We start from the raw sequence: 16,402 nt of genomic DNA on the forward strand, positions 1-16,402 counted from the left end.
GGGTATGTTTAACTTAGTAACTTGGCTACAGTCCAATTTATACTTTAACCTAAGAATGTCAGTCTGTGGGTTTAGCAGGTATTTTTCTCCATTTCCTTCTGCTACACAATAAACAGGCAAACAAATAACTGTTATGTGGTGTCAGTGGCATGAAATAGCTTCTATATTCCAACACAGATGGGGTCTCTTAATAATGGGAAGATGATCTCACACTTTAAAGTGCTTTGATATAAAAGGTGCCATATAAAAAGGAAGTTATTCTTCTTAGTTATAATACCCTAAAAAAAAAAAAAAAGGATTTGCCATCTAAATGGCTGCTGAAACTTAACTGCAGAATTGCTTATAATGCTACAATCAGTTGAGGCCAAATTCAATAAAAACTCCATCCGGCATTCACACTGAGAAGACCCACATGTGCCTTTAATTTTTTTTTTTTAATTTCCTGGGCTTCCGGCCCAGAAATTGGATGGAAATTTTATTTAAACCTGCTCTTGTGTATCAACTTTCAGTAAATATCAGGTTTTCAGTTGACTCACATTATGCTTTACATTTGGAGCAAAGGGAGAAAATAAAATGATGCATATCTCTCCATATACATATATTTACACAGCTCTTACCTGTTCTAGGAAACTGGGGCTCACACTAAAGTCTCATCATTACTCCTACAAATTTAGGATGTCCCCCCTTCTGCTGCAACCATAGATTTGAAATTCCATTAAATCCCTTTCCAGCACTAATCAGCTTTTGCTAGCACGGGCAATGTAATCTGAGTTTGAAAATGACTAATTATTTGGAGATGGCAGTGGGAGGTTCAGGTTAAGATTTCTCTCCCTCTAATTTAAGGAAACTTCTCTCCTGTCTTTTCTCTGTCATTTTGCTGCCTGGGGCTGGCTCCCCCTCCTCGATGAAAATGCTCTTTCCTTTCCCATTACACAGGGTCTATATGTATGTGTGTATTAGAAGGAGCATACATTATGAGACATCAACCTGAAAATATTAAGAGAAGAGGCACTCCTGTGATGGATGTGGGCCTGGCAGTAATTGCACCTGCTAGGTGCAAGGCATATGCATAATTTGCATGGAAAGTTTTCTCAGCTCCTTCCAGAATACAACAGTTCTACCCAATAAAACATTTTGTCACACTCAGGGGGTTTGCCAACATGTTCCCAGATTGCAAGCAAAAAGAATATTTACAGTAACCAATAACAATGGAAACGATCATAAACAACCTTTCGTACCTGTGCTTTTTTTTTTTTTTTTGCTAAGTAGAGAGACTGTAAGGAGCCCAAATTTACTGCAATTTAATTCTGGTGGGAAAAAGCACATTATTTTTATTTAAAGTAGTGAGCTCTATCTATCCTTGTCTCCCCCGTTTTAAAACATAAATAACCCCAGCTTTTTTTTTTTTTTAATCCAGCAATTACTTTTACAGGGAAGAACAGTTTCCTGATAAAATGGGAGACAGGGACGAAAGTGGCCAAGATGAGACATTTACCCAGCATGTAAGCCAGGCCCCTGCCCTGTGCTTCTGGGAAAAGAAGGCATCACTGCTGAAATAGTTCTGGTGGGAACCCCTCCTCACCCGAACCTTTGAAGCAGTTTCTTTCTGCCAGCAGGACAGACTGGGGCCCTATATGTGGGCTTCACCATAGGGAGCAGAGCCCTGCCTCTTATTGGCCTGGATTCTACCTGTGGTCTTTTAAACCTCCTGAAGGGGAGTTTTTTCAAAAGTTTAAATTCCATTCTGAGATGTAGGAGACTAAGCAGGTGAACTTATTTCTGGGAAAAATGAGCAAAAATGAGAAAGAACAGTCATTTCCCTTAAACTCCCTTTCAGGTCTTTTCAGTCCAGGATGCTGCCCCAGATGAGGCAGATGAGGTTGTGTACCTCTGACAGTAGGGATTAGAGAGAGGAAAGAGAAGAGGGGGCAGGTCTGAAACACTTGTTGAAGTCTAATTAAACAAACATGAGTAGTTTTTCACTATAAAGGGAAAGCAAACTTATGCTACATTCTAAAAACAGTGTCAAAAAATTATAAAATGCAGTCCCAATTTCAGTTTTACTCACAAGGACTATCGTTAACAGTATCCTTGGACATCCTTCTAGAAATGGTGAATGCATAAATCTGCATGCACACATGTATACAAGCACAAAAACTGTAAATCCTTTTCCTGAATTTTCTTTCTCCTAATAATACCTCTTGAAGGTCATTTCATGCCAGTGCTAGTAGATGTCCTCCCTCTCTGTAGCGGCTGCATTATGTTCCACCGTATGTCTCCACCATATTTTAATCATCTACTCTCCTAATGATGGACAGATAGACTGTTTCCAATTGTTTTTCGATTAGAAATAAAGGCTCACTGAAAGACCTTTGCAAGGTACGGGAAGGAAGTCTAGCCGACGTATTCAAAGCATGGAGTTAGGATTTCAAAAGGCTTTCATTCAAGGCCAGCTTCTCCAACCAACCATTGCCTGTATGTATTTAAGAAAATAAAGGTGATAAAATCTACCTCATAGGGTCCTTGTAAAAAGAAAAAAAAAATGTGATTATTCTCATACCTGACTCATTGAGGCCTTAGGCAAATTGATTTCTTCATCACTAAATCAGGGAATAATAAGAGATCCGGGGTGCTCTGGGGACAATCAAGAACTAATTCACTTAAATTGCGCAGTCCACTACCTGCACATAGCAAACCCTTAATAAATACCAGCTTTAATACGAAAATTGTCTATCTTTGCGCACTTGTGGGAGCGCAGGTGCAGGAAGCTTTCCTAAAAGTGAAATCCCTACCTTTAACCCCGTGCTCCCCGGGGGCCAACTGTGCGCGCACGAGGCCACCCAGCGGTGACACGCTGACCGCCGCCCCACTCTGACGCCGCGCCCGGGGCCCTGCGGAGGCCGGACGCACGTGGGCGCACGCGGCCTGAGCGCAGGGCTACGCGGGGTCCGGCCGGGCGCGGAGGCGTGGGGGGGGGGCGGCCGAGGCGCGAGGCGCAGAGCCCTGTTGGCTGCTCCGTCGCGCTCTCCGCCCCTCCCTTCAGCCCGCCCGCCCGCCTCCCCTCCCTCCGGTGCCCGCGCGGGAGCGGCAGAGGCGCAGGCATCGCTCGCTCGGCGCCGGCAGCGGCCACAGCAGCTTGGCGCGCGGCGGCGGCGGCGGCGGCGGCGGCTGGCCGGCGGGCGGGCGTTGCAGGCTCGGCCGGGAACGGCGCGGACCAGGACGCTGTGGACGCGGCGGCTCGCGCGGGCGCGCACGGCTGCCCAGCGAGTCCCGGCGATCAGGGGCTGGCCGGCCGGTGGAGTGGGCACTTGGTGAGCTCGCTGCAGGGACCAGGTAGGTCGGGGATGTCTGGCTTGTCGCGCTGGCCCGGTTACTGGGATAAGCCATCTGCCAGGGCAAACTTTCTGCAGTGGCTTCACGGCTCCTCAGCCCCAAAGTTTGTTTGCGGGTAAATGCACCCGAAGGGTGGAGAAAAAAAACTGCCTTTCCGGGTCGATTTGCTTCGGGAAGATTATTTTTTTCCCTTCACGGGCAAGGATTGGCTTCTGGGTGGGGAGGCTCCACATCCTCGGTAGAAGCGTGGGGAAATGCGAGGTGGGTTTCGCTGGCTTGTCCTTAGCGCAGCGGATTTGTGCAATGAAAGTTGGGGGAGGGGGGCGGGGAGGAAAGTTGTGAACTGCAAGGGTATAGAGGAAGAATCCCAGGTCTATGGTGCTGAAGGTGGAAATGGGATAGCTTTTATTTTTTTAAATGTTTTGTCAGAAACCTCTTTCCTGGCCTCAGCTCTGAGGAAGCCAGTGTAGAGGATGCTTAGATTAGCGATCAAGTTTTCCGAGCTGCATTTTCTCTCCACTTTCAAACCTGCATTCTTGGATGAAATCCCCGGTCACGTTTATTTGCCAGGATTGTATCTGATGGACTGTGGTCCAGGTTTATTGAAATCGCCGGACCCTAGTCTTGGCTGCTTCTTGGTTCTCTAAGGAGCCCTGCAAAACAACCAAGCAGGTACCAGAATGTTGAGATCAGAAAACCAAAAGTGACAACTGGGCACTCCAAGTTACAGCACCTTGGAGAATATTTTTTGGTTTGCTTGAAATGAACGATCAGCTTCTGGTCTCTGCTTGTGCGGAGCTCCCCACGGCTCGCCAGTCCTTGTGTCCTTCCCTGTATTGCATTTGCTTATTGATTTACAGCACGGAGATGAGCCCAGAGGAATGATTTAATAACAAACGGTGCCCGCTGTGGTGAGGAGAGCAAATCTCTGTTCTGAGCCAAAGGGAGGGGAACAGAGATCTGCGAAAGGGGTAGCCAGTCTGTTCACCTCAAACCAAGATATGGGGGAAGCAGAGCTAGAGAAAGCAACGGACAAGAGATGTGTGATGTGCAGGGAGGGAGGTCAGAAACCCCAGTTCCTATGAAGACTAGGTAAATCCAGAAATAATTTTAAAATGATTAAGCAAGAATAACTGAAAAAAAAAGTAGGAAGACTGTACGTGTTGCTGTTTCTGTCTGCCCCCACAGAGATGAATATCACACCAGCTGAAAAAGAATCTTGATCTGTAAATAGATTAAAAATGGGAATTAACCAGAACAATGAATCAGAGCCCTTCAGAGATTGAAAGGGGGAGTAATTGCTTTTGAAAGAGCTATTACGTCTCAATATTGAAGTCAAATATGTTACTTTTGCCTTGTTAACTGTGTTTACTAACTGTAACAGGACTTTGGCTGGGATAACCTGGCATCTGACTCTGTGGTTTTAACCCTTTGTGGGCTATAGTAGTAGGGAAGAAATTGACTGCAGGTTAATATTCATATCCAGTTGAGCAGCATCAGCAAGGTGCTTAATGTGCTCCAGTCACTGGGTGCAGTAAGACGGGTTCTTGTAAGTCTTGTTCATAAAACATGTCTGATAGGATTCCACCTCCTTCATGCAGAGACTATGCAAATTATAAAAGTAGTGGCTTCAGGAATTACTGGTGTTTGAATGCTTGCTTGAAGTTAGTTGAGAGCCAACATGTGGTTTGAGTATCCCGGAAAGGATCCATATCCACTAGGGAAATAGAGCAAATTGGTGCACATTGTTTTAGATGAATGGTGAGGCTGAATACACATGTGTGGCCCTCCTGTCTAAAGATGGGATATCAGAGGGAGGCACTGAGTGGCTAATTGATTTTCGGGGGAATAGATTCAGGCAGTGGCTGCCTCAGACAATAACATTCAGCTCCATGTCCTACTTGCTGTCTGTATATCATTAATGTCAGCCTGAAGACACGAAGGCATTAAGTTTATTTCTCCAGGAGAACTCTAACTTTGAAATATCCTTTTCAACACAGCCAGATAGCCCAAGTGTTCCTTAAAATGACAACAAAACATTTAATAGGACCAAAGTGCTGAGCAATTTCAACTGGAGCAAATATTAGCTGCGGACAAGCTGCAGCCTTTCCATTGCTGATTTATGCTCAATTTTATCACTGTCACATTTCATATATGCCTAGTTATTACAAACTAATAGCCTCTTTGCTCTGCTAGCAAAATATGTCTTTCTCTTTTATAAGTTCCTAATTCTTCATACATTCAGCACACATCTTCCAGCTTTGTTTTTACTGCATAATTTAAGTGTCCAAGTTGAAGTTCTCATTAACTCTTAATATGTTTTGTGCTGAAATAGTACATAAATATAATTGCCCCTTTCAAACTGCCAGATCTGTATATATCACTATATTGTTGCAGAGCCACCAAACAGAGAAGCATATGACTGGTTCAGTGTTCTGTGTTTTCCAGTCACTGTTTAGTAAGTTGTTAGCTGTAAAATAATGTTGATTTTATGCACTGGGAGATGTTCAGATGGCAAGAGGATTTGTTGATGCTGTGCATGATTGCTTGCCATCTCTGATTTAGCCATCACCACCAAAAGGCTTTAATAAGCCTTTTGATCTTAGGGAGTTACTTTGTCTCTCTGAAGGTGAGCTTCTCTCAGGCTCTCCTGTGGTTTTAATTAGCATGTATTAGTCAGTTTGTGCTGGTGGGCTGTTTCCTTTCTCATGCTATGTAATAGTGCATTAGATAATACCCTTTTTGCAAAGATGTTTGGCAATAATTAGCATGTTGGGGCCACAGAATATTTTAAGGTAAAACATTTCTTTGAAGTTGATGGATTACATATCTCAGAGAGGAGAGAGAAGAGAGCTAATTTATATAAAAAATTCAGAATGGATCATGTGTACTAAATGGTTTTTGTGTCCCTTCCCCTCAAGTGTCCTTCCCCCAAGTACCCTTCCCCACCACTGTCTGTCTCCTGAACACTATGGGACATTCCTTTTGGAAATTTGCTGTAGGAGAAATGCACTTTCTTGTTGAAACTTTGTATGCCAAGTTTCAATCCATAGTATGGTTTTATTTCCCCCCTTTTTATGTACATGTTATAAACAAGAAATAAAGGTTTGTAATAGAAGTGCTGGCAGAACTTTATAGCATCTCAAACAGCTCTGCTACTTGGAATGTAAATATTTGTAGAATCTTTACTGTGCAAGAAGCTGCCTTGCAAAAAAGTGAGAAAAAATGACTATTTTGTTAAGTAGGATAAAATAATTCAGAAGGTATGAGTATTCCTTATTGCAAATATATTGACATTTTAAGAAATAGATTATGTATGGTACAGCAATTCCATAGCACTCTCTTAGGTGCCTTTGGAACACAGACTGTAAATTTTCTATGTTCTAAAACAAGAGAACGAATTTGCCCCGTTTGTTTTTCTATCTTGACTTTGAGTGCCTTTCAAATGTTAACTGATGAGCTCTGTCATTCCAAAACCACTTTGATTATATTGCTGATAAATGAGCCTGACAGAATACTATTTTTAATAGGATAAAGAATTCTTGGGCTCATTATAATACTTTAAAAACTCTTATTTGGGGAACTAGTGCAACTCGTATTTCATGTGTCCTTTTGATTCTGACTCTGAAATGTGTGTCACATTTGCCCACTTCTCTCCAAATCCACTGACATCATCCTACTCCAGGTTACCATCTTCTCTCCTGGGACCACTGCACTGGCTTCCCTGCCTCCTTTCTTGTTTCTTTCCCCAAATCATTCTCTGCACAGCAGTCAGGGCAGTATTTTTCTTTTCTTTAATGTAGGTTAAGTTAGTACTCCTCCCATCAAAGCACTTAAATGGCTTTATGTTGCATTCAGAACTATTAAATATTACCTGGACAGCCATGTAAGATTTAAACCCTGCCTTTTACTCCAGCATCATTTCGTGTCATGCTTTTGGGAACAAGAACTTACTAGGCTTTTTTTTCATGTCTATGGTATGGTTAACCTCTTTCCTACCTTAGGGCTTATTCTGTCCCTTTGCTTGGTAGCTCCCTTCACTCTTTACCCCCAAACACACATACATACAGGCACAAGCTTGTGCGCATCTGCTTACAGACAGACACACACAAATGTTGACTGCTGTTCATTGCTTAGTTGATAATTTAAATATGATTTACTAAGAGAGGGATGGCTCTCATTTCCTTTCTCCTCTAAATTAGGGCACCTCCGTTAGGCTCTTTTTTGTTCATATCTTCCAAAGCATTTACCATACCTTGGAATTATTTCCTTATTTGATTCTTTGTTTACTATTCTCTAAGCCATCTTGTAAGCAGTTACCACATCTGTTTTGCTCACTACTGCAAAGCAGCTCCTATCCCAGTACCTGGTTTGCAGTGGAGTTTGGTACACCCATGAGAACTATGCTTTTGGGGGTGCTGAGTTTGCAATATGTGACTGAGCACCCTTGTGACCAGAAATTCCCGTCAGGAATGCCCTGTTCAGCAGAAGTCTGCAGCTGACTTCACAGACTGCCCTTCCTGTTGGATTCCCCACAGTCTCTTAGATTGCTTGAATATCTGCTGCTTCAAACCTAATTTGTCAAAATGGGGTTCATCATTTTTCTCCCAAGCTGGTTCTGGCTTAGATGATCTCTTCTTTCTTTGACTCTCATCGTGATCCTCAAGGCGTGTGGCACCGGTGGTCTTTGGCACCATCCTCTTTCTTTGTCCCTATAACCAGTCAACTGATTAGAAATACAAGAACGTTGAGTCGGGTTATTATGCACCAGCTTAGGGTTCAAGCACTTTATCCCCTTTACACTTCTTACCTAAATGTGGCAGATTAAGAAATGGTCTTCCTCCCTCCGCTCCCTTTCTTATCCCAGTCTTTCTAACACATGGTGCTGTATTAATCCATGAGCCAGACATTTTGGGTCACTGAATACCCACTGGCTAAAGAAAAAGTGCCACTGATGCAGCCTATCTGTATAAGACTTCTTCCTCCTAATTCTCCTACAGGTGCCATCTTTAACTTTCTTGACAACTTTGTATGACACTTACAGCTTCAGGGTCCTTGCACCCATGGCTTCCACCCCAAACCCCCAGTCCTATTTTAGCGCATCTCCACCCTTAATTAGCTGTTACTTCTGCCAGGAAAGCTCTTTACTTCCATTTGTCCATTGATACCCATGCTTCTATTCCTCCAAGAAGCCTTTATTGTCCTCCCAGACTAGGTTTGAGCCCCAAGCTGTCTCTTTCTTTAGAGGGAGAATGGATTAGAATTAAATTAATACTGTACAGTTGTTTAATATCTGCCTTTCCTGATAGTGTCCAGGTGGAGTGAAACACAGGTATTAGGATTTTGGTCAAAGTTTGTGGAATAAAAGATAGTCTGATCTATTTTATTCACATGAAATTCCACCTAGTTATGTTGGGCTTCTTTTTTGGACTTAAAATTGTTTTAGTGTATATTTAAAGATTTTATTTTATTTTGCATAACTTCTGGGTGACAAATCATTCATTGATAACAAATGAGTATCTTGATATGATCTGAATTTAGAAAATTCTGTGACAGACCTATGCCCTAAAAGAAGCATAAGCTAAAGGTTGTCAGTATCAAGGATACATCTTTGTTGTAATCGTTTTTGTTTTTTTTTTTTAGTGCAAGGGGGGTAATTTGGAATTCTCAAAATTCATCATTTTATTAGAATAAAACATTGGCATATTAAAGAAATAAGTGAATGACTCTATCACAGCAAATTAAAAGCACATATTCCTTAACTACAAATAATTACTTTAAAATGGAGGAAAGCCTTATGGGCATTAAACAATTTTACTAACCATTCTTCAAACAGAAAGCCCCTCTTATAGTGCTGAAAATACTCTATTTCTCTTTCACTGATTTGCAATTTATAATTTTTCTAGAAATATGAACAGTTCTCTTGAAATAATGGAAATTCCTTGGCCCTTATAGGACTTGCTGAGTTATCTGTGAGAGTGAGACTTAGTAACTTACATTTAAAAAAATTTTTTGTTTAAAAATAATTATACTCACCGGAAGTTACAAAAATAGTAGAGAGAATTCTGTATACCCTTCATCCAGCCTTCCCCGATAGTGACATTGCATATAGCTATAGTATAATTCCACAACCAGGAAATTGATCCTGGAGCATGACTTAACTAGACAACAGATCTTATTAGGGTGTCACTGTTTTTTTTTTAACCTGATTGCAAGAATATGTGTATAGCTCCATGTCGTTTTATCGCATATATAGATCCATATGTTTAGATTTTTAATTTAAAGAACAGTTATCCTGAGAGCTTTAGTTTCCTTGTAAGCATACACTGATGTAATATTTTTGCAAGTGTCTTTGAGGTTTCAGAAGTTCCACTTCCATAGACCTTTTTTCCTACAAATCTTTGTCTTGTTCTTAAATATCATGCCCTTCTTTACTTTGGAGTTACCTGTATGTAAAAGTTGCTCTGGAAATGCAAGTCTTGGCATTTTATAAACCAGGATTTGACATTTGGGTAGTTCTCTGTGGTCATCAGCTTGGGAAACTATGTTGACTTTCCATACTACTTTTAAAAAGTTCTGCAGGTAAGCATTTGTTTATCAGTGTAATGAGTCTTCTGCAGTATTTTTATGGCACCAGGACAAAGACTCAACTGAATACTTCCGTGTATTTTCTAACAGAAACATAGTCCATTTTTATCTCTTACATAGAAATAGTCACTCTTTAAAATAACTTAACACATTGCAGAAAACGGTAATGACCCTTTTCAGGCGATTAAAATCATCCCGAACAATATAGCTAGTGATCTAATCTGATGCCTGCTACTCAATCGGGCTGGCCGCCTCTGTGAATGTAAAGCAGCAGAAAGTTGCTGATTACCATTCCTTGTTACTAATTCCGATGATTGTTCTGAAGGCTCTGAATACAGATAAGGCACATTTATACTGAAATCGGTACATGCAACGTTAGACAGTACCTACCTTACCCCTGCCCATTCCCTCTAACTACAAAGGCTTTTTTATATTTGTATATATTAGACAATTTGTTGTTTTTCTCAGCTCTTCTTAGTGACGCTTTAGTAGGACTTGTTTTAATTTTGCTGAGGAAGACCAGCTAAGAACTGTGTGTATCTGCTGTGCAATTTGGAAATTTGAGCCTTGTGGGTCAAAGGTTTTCTCATACCATTACTTAAAAATTTTCTCATATGCAGTGGGAAGATATACATGTTTATATTTAGTACTAATTTACTGGACAGTTATTTTACCAATAGTAAGCAGCAATTGCCCCTGAGGATTTGGTTCTTTAGTACTTAGTAGCAATATTAGTTAAAAAAAAAAGTGTCTCAATATATGGGTTTTGTTATATCATGAAAGAAACCACGTATTCTGTGAAGATGCTTATAAAGTGGAGGGCATATTTCCATCTAATAGGAAATTCTAGAATATAAGCATTATCTTTTTAATCTAATAGGGTCATAATTGTCTGTTGCTGTAAATAATTTGGCATTATGATTTGCTTAGAAATAACTTTTGTCATTTTTCTAGAAATTTCTTTGAGGTTTTCCTCCTGAATCTTGATATTTTATTCTTCCATCTGATTATTAATAATCTGACTATTCCTTTGTTATTCTTCCCACCCACTTTGATCTCTCCCTCATTCTTACACACACACACACACAAAACACAGTACCCAAGACAGATTAAAATAGGGAATAGAATTAAAACCAAATCATAAAATTTATAGGGTAAGGAGTACAGACATTTTGTAAGCATTGAAGCAGAAGAGAATACAATCAAATGATGGGGAGGCATTTGCAATTGGAGATAGAATTAACGTGCTCCTGTTATTTTAAAAAAAAATTTTTGAGATGGAAGTAATTAGGTTTATTTATTTAACTTCTTTATTTTTTAATGGAGGTACTGGGGACTGACCCCAGGACCTTGTGCATACTAAGCATGCACCCCACCATTGAGCTATACCCTCCCCCCTCCTCCTGTTATTTAAAGTTAGTTTCTTCTTCCACCTCCTGCTCTTTTTTATCTCTCTTCTTCCTCTCTCCTCTTCCTTTTCTTAGTTTTCTTTCTTTAGGGTCGTATTTTTGAATTGACTCTTCTGTACTGACCCCTAGTGGGTAAATGTTTTCAATTGCCTCTAATTGAAAAGATTACACATATTTGTTTGCAGGGTTCTTCCCCTCAACCTCCTCCAGGGGTGGGAAAGGCAGCTCTAAAAATGTATCAGGTTTGATCTTCAGAGAAAAAAAACTTCAAGTAAAGGTAAAGCACACATCAGCCCAGTGGGAGACTGATTGCAAAGATGGCTGCAAGAACACCGTTCTTGGTGCTCTGCCCAGTAACTTGCTCTTTCTTCCCTTTAAGCAATGAATCTGTTTCCCTGGGAATCTAGGCTAGCCTATGGAATTTGAGCATTAAAATACGGATGGAGCGAAGCAGTGTTGTGAATGCTGAGCCTTAGCCTTAAGCCACTGGAGAGGTTCCATTCTTATACTCATCCTGCCCTGAGACCAGCACATAAAGAAGCCCAGGCAAGCCTTTTTAAGAGTGAGAGGCCAGGTAAAGACAGAGACAAAGCCAAAGCCAGCCAATAGCCAGAACTGGTAGTCATGTGAGTGAGGCCATCCAGTATCAGTTAAGCCATCAGAAGACTGGCAATACAAGAGTGACCCCAGGCAGAACTGGCAAATAAACTGCTCAGCTGAGCTCAGGTCAAATGCAGACTCATCAGCAAATAAATGGTGGTTAAGTGGTTCCATTTAGGGGTAGTTTATGGAGCAGTAACACACACAAACACATAATCTAATTTAAAAGGTGTATTTTAAAGAGTATAAGTAAATATTTTTAAAATGTGAGGTCTTACATCTTTTTTTGTTATTTTGTAACTATATTAGTAAGCGTTTCTTTGGTAACAAACAATCTGAAAATCTCAGGGACTCCTAACGACAGATTATCTTCAACTGTATTACCTGTAAGCCCAGGCTTGACTCTAGGACAGCATGGTTCCCGTCCACGCTGTAGACTGACTGTGCACCTGCTCCATGTGACTTGTCATTCTGGGGTCCAGGTGGAAAGCACAGCTGTGTAGTGGATTCTGTAGCTCCGTCTAGCTCCACTAATTTAGGGCTGACATATCTACCCATGTCCGTGTGGAATCTCAGCTGCCTGTGGCCCGTAGGTTCATCCCTCACCTGAGAATTTCCTTTTGTGTGGGGAAATGTCTCAGCCAAGGTTATACCTTTCCTCGGGGGTGGCTCAGGCCAGTGACTGGCTGATACGTGGCAAAGAAACCTGGTCCCCTGGCCTTAATTTAGGACAACTCTGAAGGGTCATTCCAGCCCCAGAAGCCCTTTAAGACAAACTGATCTTTCAGTTACAACTACTTTTAAGTTTCAGGGTCCCCGTCTTCCTGTCCATGCTTTTTTTTTTTTAATACTTCTTTGTACCTGTTTTTTTCCAAGAACATTTCTCTATAAACCTTCTTTAGCACAGATTTTGTTTCTAGAGAGTCCAAGTTAAAAAAAGTCCCTTATATGGGACACGTTCTCATGGCAGAGGGTAGGAACCCACACACAAAGTACAGTTTTACTCACATGTACACAAATTCCTCCCTCCACGAGAACTACACCTCAGAAGTTTTATCTGAACATGTCATCAGGCCAGAAGTCTGAGATTTTATTAAAGTCTCAACATCTCATGGCCAAAGGGCCGAAAGCTGAACCAAGCCATTGCTAGCACGTTATAGTTTCTGCCAGGTCCTGGCGTATGTCTGGTATCTCGGTCCACTGTTGACAAGCTGCGCACCCGAGACAGTGGGCAGAAACGTAGTCTGTGTGTAGGTCTAGGGGTGAAGGAGGAATATTTGTGAATAAGAATACAGTTTATCTGTAGGATTTAGCTGTTACCACAGTGCTTCTACAAAGAAAGCAACTAGAAATTTTCAAGAGCCTCAAACAAGAGGAATTTCTCTAGTTCTCGCTATTACAGATCTACTGGAGTAACTGCTGAGCTCGGCTGGGTGAACTGAATTGGCCGTTCTTGACTGGGCCTGGCTGGGGTGCTTTGCTCAAGCTGCAGGTCTGTCTGGTTCAGGTATTTCCACCTCGTGTTCTGGGGTGTAGGCTGAAGGAGAAGCTCCCGGGTGGAAACTCTTCTTATGCCAGTTGCACTGGTGCAAAAGGATAAGTGGAAACTTTTAAGGCCTGTTATGATCTTGGCTTGCACCTGTCATGGTATCACTTCTGTGTAGCATTCTGTGGGCCATAACAAGAACCATGGACAAATTCAAAGTCAGGAGAGGGGAACTATCCAATGCCACTTCAGTGAGAGGAACTGTAAAGTCACATGGCCAAGGGCATAGTTACAGGAAGGGGTGAAGAATTTGGGCCAATGAGGCAGTCTGTCATACCACAAGACCCCATATCCATTAAGCATTGTAAATGCTCTCTAGATTTTAGTTGCCTTTCAAATAAGAAACAGGAAATGTAAATGTCACTTTATTGCCTATGAATGAATTATAACTCTCTAATTGCTGCCTAAGTAGAGGAGTCTTATAGGAGGCCCAGTAATCCAGAGAGACAGAAAATATAATGAAAGCTCTCAGCAAATGTACTGTCTAATGGGAAGAACTGACAGGGGTTTAGAAACCTAGTGAACAGTACTATGAAGTTGTGCCTAGTCGTCAAGTCTGTGCTTTTTAATCTGGCACACTTTGTCTACCCCATAATAGTTTGCGGCCTTGGCTACATTAATTGACTTTCTTCAGCCTCAGTTTCTTCTGTAAAGTTGGAGTAATGGTTCCTACTGTGTAGATTTGTTGTAATACATGCATGAAGTGAGGCCAGGCCTTTAGGAAAACTCAATAGTTTTGCTACCTATTGATGTTTGTGTTCATATTAGTGTTGGGTGTCCTTATTACTCACTATTACATTTTACATATATTCATAGAATAGTGGAGATAGTGATATATGCTAAAAGATGAGAGGGTTGAGAAGAAAAGGAAACTGAGGAAACTCAGAAGATGATCAGGGAAGGCTTCATGTGAATCTAGGATTGAGCTGAATCTTTAGTGCTTGGAGGGCAGAAGTCAAAGCATAGGATTTCTGGTTGATAAGAGCCGCCCTGCAAGTTCTTGAACCAGTGAGTCATTTCCATGCTTGTTGTAGGTGAGAGCATGTTGAGGGGTTACTTGACAAGTGGCCCGTTGTGACAATAAAAGACCTTGCTTTGGGCGGGGTGTCAGATTTAGAGCATCGAGGTAGATTGGAGGCCGTGTCCTATTGTGAATCTAAGGTAATAGGAGACCGAAGATGGTGTGGACTTAGGTAAAATCTTTCTATAAGTAGCTTTTATTTTTTGTCCAAAAATCCTTATAAAGCATAGCATCTTAGAGTACATTCTACTGGTGAGGCTAAAAAGATTCATAGAATACCTTAGGTCAAATAACAGGTTAATGACCTAACCAGAAATGGAAACCGTATTTCCCATGTCTGGAAGCAATATATTTTTTCACTCCAGAACAACCTCCACTTATAAGAAAAAATTTATATAACTGTAAATGGGAGCTATTGCCTTGTCTTCCATAGTGATTGTGAATGAACTTTTCTACTCATCTCAGACCCCAAGTGGACCCATTTTTCTCTCTCTATATATATGTAGGATTTCATCTCTAGGACTGAAATGACTACTTTTCAGAACCTCTTTCAGCTTCCCTTTCCAGCTTAACCCTCTCTCTTCCCTTCTTTGCACAGTTGTCCCCACTCTGCTCTTTTGGTCATGGAGTCTTTAATTGGCTATTTTGCCTTCTCCCTCCTATGAATCATTATTCATTTTTGCCTTCTTTTCCTCTTCATCTCAAAGAGAGGAACACAGAATCTCACAAAAAACTTCCATCTACCAGCGTTGCTTTCCTTTCCCTTGTCGCATGTTAACATCTGGGATCCTCTCAGTGGTTTTTCTTCACATCTGTCAAAATCATACCCATCTTTTAAAAAATTCAACTGAACACCTCTTTTCTCTCTTTAGATATAGACAGCTTTCTTCAAAGATCTAAACCTGTTGGTCCTTTTTTTTTTTTCCACTTTATTACTGTTCAGAAACTATTGATACTCACTTACCCCTCCTTGGGAGAGGGTGATTCTTTCCCATCCCTTTGCTGATGGCAGGCTTAGTCATTTGACTTGCTTTGGCCACTGGAATGTGAGCATTTCACATTTAGTCACTTCCTGCTGGGGCTCTAGGAGCCATTACATGGTTCTGTGTGTTCTCATCTGCTTCTGCAGCTGCAGAAGCCCATGTTAAAATGGAGTTGCCATGAGCCTGGGACCTGAGTCGCTGACGTGAGCAGAACCCTCTGTTGACCGGCAGTAGACATCAGATAATGAAAGTGAGGTAAACTTCATTGTCTCCATCCCCAGAGAGTTACAAGTTGTTATTTAGTACTGCATAATCTGGCTTATGCTGACCAATATATACCTTCTCCTTGGTTGTTTCAAAGCCCTTCAGCTTTAATATGGATAGAACAGAGCTCATCAACATCTTTGCCAAAGTTACCTTTCTACCAGCATTCTCCACTCTCTCCACAAGAAAGCAACACCAGGACCAAATCAGTTCCTCAACCCATAAACCTGAGATTTCTTGCTGACTTCTTCCTTTCAGGTCCATATTGAATTAGGAACAAGTCTTGTCTTTCCTACATCCAAAATATCTGCTGAAACTGCCCAGTTCTCTCTGCCTTTAATTCCAACAGCTTCAACTAAACCACCGTCACTGTTTTTCTCAATTATTATAGAAGCATCCAGTCTGGTTTCTCCTGTCTCTGATATCTATTCTTGACTATTTCAGTTCTATTTCCACTCTGCAGCCAGTGTTTTCTTTTAAATATGCAACCCTGTTGAAATCATTACAAAACTTGAGTAAACTTCAGTTGACCATAGAGTCAAGTCCAGGTTACTTGACATGGCTCCTAAGGGCTCTTTGTGGTCTCATCCCCACTGCCCTCAGTGGCCTCCCCATGGGGAACACCTACCTGTGTTTTCTGATTCTAGCAATGATGAAC

General features: G+C 41.4%; 1 protein-coding gene across 3 annotated transcripts in view; it reads left to right on the top strand.

Moving 5' to 3' along the window:
- Positions 1 to 3,148: 3,148 nt before the first annotated feature.
- CNTN3 (contactin 3) overlaps positions 3,149 to 16,402 on the top strand; it is a 299,956-nt gene continuing 286,702 nt past the window's right edge. For all 3 annotated transcript variants that reach the window (XM_032458081.1, XM_032458082.1, XM_032458083.1), the window contains exon 1: positions 3,149 to 3,333. The gene's annotated coding sequence lies outside the window, so the exon portion shown is untranslated. The remainder of the gene's footprint in view (positions 3,334 to 16,402) is intronic.

This window comes from Camelus ferus, chromosome 17, assembly GCF_009834535.1.
Source record: "Camelus ferus isolate YT-003-E chromosome 17, BCGSAC_Cfer_1.0, whole genome shotgun sequence".
Lineage (NCBI taxonomy): Eukaryota > Metazoa > Chordata > Mammalia > Artiodactyla > Camelidae > Camelus > Camelus ferus.